The following is a 6,953-nucleotide window of genomic DNA, read 5'->3' as shown; positions in this document are numbered from 1 at the left end:
GGTTGATTGTCTTAATAGGCTAATTCATAGTATTTCTGGGTGATTTACTGATCGTATTTTTCCTGCTGTGTTACTACTGGTTACATTGCTAAATAGTAGAGTTTTACTAACTGACGTGTAGGGGTTTCTGACGAGAGGACGTACTATTTGTAGGGGATTTGGGACACAAGATACCAATATGGGAAAAGTGCAAAGTAAAGACGACCCAATGAAAAGAATGAGTGTGTGAGAGGTTTTAAAGTATTTCATACTCTTAATCGCTTGAGATTGAGTTTCTTAATTGCTTGCTTTAATGTATCTCTCTTTATTTCTTTGAAAAGCTTTAATGTATTTCTTTTATTTCTTTGTAAAGCACTGTGAATTGCCTTGTATCTGAATGGTGCTCTATAAATAAATGTGCCTTGCTATTGGGAATTAAAAGACTAATTAAAATTTTTAAGTATTTATACAGGTTTATAGTTTCCTCTCCTCGCAGACAGACACAGTGACAAGAATTGTGCACCAAATTATTCAAATACGGATATTCTTTCTTGTTATAGAGTTAGAAGAATTATTTACCATGAATAAGGTTGGACTAAGAGTAGGACAATGCAGTACTTAACTAAAAAGGTCTCATTAAGCTGCATGTTGTGTACTTGTAATTACAAAAAAGTTTTTTCATTTCTGACATAATTTAGATTAGATTTAGGTAAATTTTAACTACAACTTTTCAAAACCTAATCTAAAAGTTTAGAGCGACTAATAACATGTAAGTCGATGCAGCGTTTCTAGATAGTGTGTGTGTGTGTGTGTGTGTGTGTGTGTGTGTGTGTGTACCGTTTTGCACCATAGCCCAATGAAGAGACACTACCCCCCCCCCCCCCCCCCCCCCCCCCCGTGTGGACAATGTGTCTGTCCACATAGGCGTGCAACACAGACACAACCTCACAGTGTCAAGATGTACGAACAGACACAATCACATAGACATTCCCCCAGCATCTTGTGCTCTCGTCACGCCTCCCTGACATTCTCTCATTGTGTGAATCTGAGATGAATTCTCTCTCTATCCCTCTTTCTCTCTCTTTCTCTCTCTCTCTTCTCTCTCTCTCTCTCTCTCTCTCTCTCTCTCTCTCTCTCTCTCTCTCTCTCTCTCTCTCTCTCTCTCTCTCTCTCTCTCTCTCTCTCTCTCTCTCTCTCTCTCTCTCTCTCTCTCTCTCTCTCTCTCTCTCTCTCTCTCTCTCTCTCTCTCTCTCTCTCTCTCTCTCTCACACAAATTATACCACCCGCACGACCACATTCTTTAGGTTGGAGGACAATTTGTTCAGCATCTGTGAAATTAGACATGGGGTTACAATGTAGCCTTTTCAATGCTGATCACTGTCATACTGTGTGTGTGTGTGTGTATTTGTACAATTTGCAGTGAGAAGAGTTGAAGAAAATCTTTATTTTACGTTTTTTATTTTTGAGTAAGTAGGAGGCCACAGAGGTTGAGAAGAGACTATTCGCATACGCTGTATGTTTAGTGACCAGAGACCTGCTTTTGTTTTTTCTCTTACATATACTACAGCTGAAAATGCTGCTTTCTGCACGGCTGCATCATTGAGGATACAATAACTCCATTCCAGCTGTTATTTTTTGTCTGTGCGACATCAATGTATGAGCCATGCTGTTAAGATTAGCATTAAGATCTACTCCCATGAGTTATGCAGGGTTTAATTAGAGGGTTTAATAGGTTTAATTAAAATATGATATCCAATGTATGTTTTAGTCCACTCCAAAATAACATAACTTTTACTTAATTGTTTCTGTAAAGTAATTCAAATATGGCTACCTCTTGAATCTTAACAAAATAAAGTGTGAAGACATGTGCTGACAATGTTATGATTGCTGCTGCTCTACGCATCTCTTAAAGGTGGTCAGCCAAACTCACATTACTTAAGTATTATTTGAACTTTTGATAATTGAAAAATGTTGGTTATAATAATAATAGGGTCTCAAGCAAATGAGCAATGGTGTTGTCGTATTATCAAAACATAAAGTACAGAAGCTGCTGGTTGAGGACCCCCACCCTTTGTGAAGACCATGTTAACATGCTGAAGTGTAATTTATCATTTCTAATTTCCAACTTTCTAATTCATAGACTCTAAATTGAGAACAGTTTAAAAAGGATGAGACATTATTTTGCATAAAAAAACAAAAACTTTTTGAACATGTTCAAAATGAAAGCAATTTTATTTACTTACTTGCAACTTGTTGGCGTCCAGTGAATTAGCTGCTCGATATGAGGCTGTAGTGGTTGAGATTACTGTGGAAAAAATGGGTAAATGAGTAAAAAAAATTTATTTTATGTACCAACAGCCATAAAATGTAATGTAAGGCACCTCGTTATTTCCAACATAGACTTCTGCTTCCATGTTTCTTTGAAAACTAGCAGAGACAAAGTGATAGTTTTTTTTGTGCAGCTAATTTTCTAGTCTCCAAGCTGTGATTAGCGGCGGGAGGTGTGTGATAGAACTTCAAGTCTAATATTACATTTTGATAAAAACAAATACAGATGGTTCCCCTTTTTCAAAAATCAGTGGTGATTATCTGCACACAAAGATTTAATGACAAAACCCAACAGGCTCACTCACCAATCAGTTTCAGTTCTGTCTATTATTCTCTGTTTCACTCCTGCAGTTTCTCTGTTGTCTGATGTGACTTGGTTTTGATTATTTGCTAACTTGTTCTTGGACTATGATGTTTAAATGTTAACGTATGATGGGCTTCTAATGGTTTTGATCATTGTCAGAAAAGTTTGGCTCTTGGCAAAATCATGGTGAAGATGAGCTGATGAATTTAAGAGAATAGGAATGGTGAGGAGAAGAGATTTGAGTGACTTGGAATGTAATTGGAGTATCTCAGAAAAAGTTTGACACACAACTATTTGAATGGTCAGAAATAGAGAAAATATTCAATGGGTTTCTTTGGGCCAAAATATCTTATAAATGTCAGAAGGTCGGGGGACATTTCCAAACATGTTTGAAGAGCTAGAAAGACAACAGTAGCTCAGTAACAGTGAGAAGACCGTCTCTGAGCACATAACACAGAGAATCGTAAAGCAGATGGACTTTAAGAAGACCACACTGGATGTCTTTCTTGTCAGCTAAGAACAGGAAGCTGACTGCAGTTCTCTCAGCCTCACCTAGACAGACCAGACAATGTTTTTTTTCATCTCCTACTGTCCTGAGTCCTGATTTCTGCTGCGACATTCAGAATGTCAGAATTGTGACATAAATAACATCAAAACATGGATCCATCCTGCTTCATATCAAGGCTGCGACGGCTGAAGTAATGTTGTATGGAAGCACAACCAACATTTATGACCACCTCAGGGCTGGGCGATATGGCCTTTTTTCAATATTTCAGGCCAATTTTTAGGCCATATCCCGATACACGATATAGATATATATATATCTTGATATTTTGACTTCGCCCGATTTGATGCAATCACACTAGTATGAGGATTCTCTGTCTACACATTCTGGTTCACACTACATTAATATATGCTAATATTTATCTTGGATGCTAAAAGGGGGAAATCACAACAAAGTAAATCTTTCCAAAGGAGCACCATCATGACATTTTTTTACTTTTTTTGCAGCTGGCAATTGAGTACTTGTGGCTAAAAGCTACAATGTGATACTCGAATATTCAAGATATAGTCATTTTCTATATTGCACAGAGAACATCGAATATATGATTTTTTTTAAACGTTGTAGATATTATACTGAAACAAGGGATTGGTAACGGATCAATAAAAGGTGTCTTATTCTATTTTTTGTGTTAAAGAAGTGGTTGGTCTACATTCTACAGCTATGTAGTTACAATTCATTCAATTCCAGGTGAGCTCGGAGAAGCATCGACTGATAGTAAGACATGGCAGAAAACATGCACATTTCCAGAGCTCAAGCTGGACTCTCGAGGAGGACAGGTCCTAAAACTGTAAGTTGTTAATTTGTCCATTTGAACAGTTTTTCTGCCCAGTAGCACTTTGAGATTTTTTTAAAGAAGTCATTGAGTAGTTTAATACTTCTCTTTCCTTTATGTTTTACAGAACATGTGTGGTGATGATACTGTAACTTGCCAAGAACATGATAATGGAGCTTGGAGACATATGCATCAAGAGTATATCTACCGATGAAAGACCGATGCGTGCCAATTCTCAAGAACTCCAGTTTGTTGAAAGACAAAACAAACAATTCCAGAGAGAACGTCACAACGTGAAGGCAGATTGAGAAATCGTGAAAAAAGAACGGGACAATGTGAAAGAAGAAACAGAAATTCAGAACACGATACAAGTCTTCGAAGAAAGGATCCAGTTTCATGAGGACAATCTTGAAGAGATAGGTATGTGACTATAGCAGAATCATGTCTTCTATAGTGGACAATGATGGATGAGTGACTTTCCCTGAGCTTTCTCCACAGACGCAGGGACTGCTTCGCAAGAAATTGCATAAAACAACTCAGACAAGCAACCTCCAAGTCTTCAGGAAGATGATAAGCAGAATGAAAATTGAAGAATATTATTTAAAACCGAAATATTTCCCTCTGTTGTTATGATTGTAAATAGTGTTTCGTGCGCATCTTTTTCCTTAATTTTTATAGTGTACTTTATTTCTATTTAAAGTGTGTGGAGTTAAAGCAATTTCTCTGTCGGCTTAATAAAGTCTTTATTTTCTATTGCGATCTATTTGAACACATTATATTCGCCGAATCGCAGATAAAAATTATAGCACACTATTCCCAAATTTTTCGCACGTTTTGATGTGCATTGTGTGTACGTGCGCCCAACGGTTCTAGGCTAGTTATGTGTCAAAAAATGACGGAAAAAGAAGATTAAGAAGAAGAAGCAGCAGATTAAGGCGAGATCCACACAAGCCAAAACGGATCTTTTTTCTCCCCGGGGTTTTCAAAAAGAATTCAGTCTGCACATCACTATGAACACGGCTCAACACGAGGCTTCAGGGCAGGCAGTACATATGCCAGGCCTTTAGGGGCGCTGTGACTCACCAAATACACCAAAAACTCAAAAGAAGACAGAGCACATAGAAACACGGCGAGCATCAGAGGAAGTTCATGGACCTACAGTGAGCTTCTCATGTCCTGAAAAGAAGTCAGAGCTTCAAGTTGCAGGGAACGGGATTCGTTGTGAGACATGCTGCTTTTACTGATGATGTGTTGCTGCAATAGTAATCGTGCACTGTTAAAAAAAATATCACTGGGCAGATCAACTCACTACTATTATGGAGGTTGACAGAAACGTATGTGATGCTGGAAGCATTCAAACAGAACATGACTGTGTTTGGCAAAACCTTTGAACAAGGACAAACCATGTCGGCCATTTCTGACACACAGGCTGCTGTTGAGCGAAATATTGCTGTGAATATATCAGGAAACTATATCACCAGCCGCTCTGTGTGTGTGTGTGTGTGTGTGTGTGTGTGTGTGTGTGTGTGTGTGTGTGTGTGTGTGTGTGTGTGTGTGTGTGTGTGTGTGTGTGTGTGTGTGTGTGTGTGTGTGTGTGTGTGTGTGTGTGTGTGTGTGTGTGTGTGTGTGTGTGTGTGTGTGTGTGTGTGTGTGTGTGTGTGTGTGTGTGTGTGTGTGTGTGTGTGTGTGTGTGTGTGTGTGTGTGTGTGTGTGAGACAGAGGGAGAGGGAGAGGGAGACTGGACTCCAGTTAAATCAAAGCTGCCTCTGTGCTTGCTCCTTGAATCCCCTGTTGGTGAAAACTCAGTTTGTCTGGAAGCTAAAAGAGACTGGTGAATTATTAAAGCTTGCTGAAGCTTCACTCATAGAGAACCAGCGGACCACTGAGACACACACACACACACACACACACACACACACACACACACACACACACACAGGGCAGTTCAATATAATCCCTTCTGGATTCCGTACTCACAACCGCTACACATGAAGAATGTTGACTGCTCATGCTGGGCAAAGCTTGTGGATTTCACTGTTTGCAACAGCAGATGAACTGCCCCAGTCCGACAAACATCCAACTATAGGCTCCACCTACTACAGCTCACGACAGCGTTAACAAAAAAAAAAGAAATCACTCCACCTGGATCGCACCATTGCGGTTTGTAGACTGAACCCACCTCCTGATTCACCCTCTTTCTGATATGATTTATGACGAGCGTCTGCTGTGTTGGTCCCTTTCACCTTTTACAGATTCATTTTAATGGCATTTCAGTTTTGTTATTTGAACAGTTGATGGAAAATAATAAAGTCAACAGCGTTCCCTATTGTAACTGTGGCTCTATTTTAACAGAGGTGGTGACACACTGGTGTTGGTTGTGATGAATTAGTGCAGTGTGCTGACGTTTATAGAAGTGATTCTGAGTTTTACTTGGAAGTCTTTTTCCAAGGAACTACATTTCAGTCATAGTCATACCTGCCTACTTGCGTCTTTCAGTGGTTTACAAGAATCAGTGTAAATGGGATTGAACAGTGTTTTGTCGTCGCTATGTTCTAAGTCATGGTTACCGCAGCTTCAGGTTCACCAGCAGACCACAATGTGTGAAGACACAATTCAAGATGAAGTTTCTATTCTTAGCATTGTCAGAAATCCAGAGAACAAAAGTGTTTGTTCACACGTTGCATCCCTTTTTGGACACAGTCACACAGTTTTCTGCTCATAGCCTGGCTCGTCCCCAAAAATGTACTTTGAGTTTGATCATCTGACATGCAGATATAATCCAGAAGTGATGCTAATGCTAATGTGTCACTGCCTTGGTCTGTAAATTTGTCTGTAATTTGTCTTTGTAGGAATAATATTTGACTACATTGGGAGGGAGTATTATGTGAATATTTGTGCTATAAACAGACAGGTGAAAAGGGTAATTACTATTAGAATGTTTTATGTTCATTTTTCTACTTATGTCTTATGGGGAGAAATTGTAAATTTTTCCAGTTGAGAAATTG

This window comes from Lipophrys pholis (genome assembly GCF_963383615.2).
Source record: "Lipophrys pholis genome assembly, chromosome: 10".
NCBI classification, from domain to species: Eukaryota; Metazoa; Chordata; class Actinopteri; order Blenniiformes; family Blenniidae; genus Lipophrys; species Lipophrys pholis.
The sequence above is the reverse complement of the archived record's forward strand: the minus strand, read 5'-3'. Positions refer to the sequence as shown.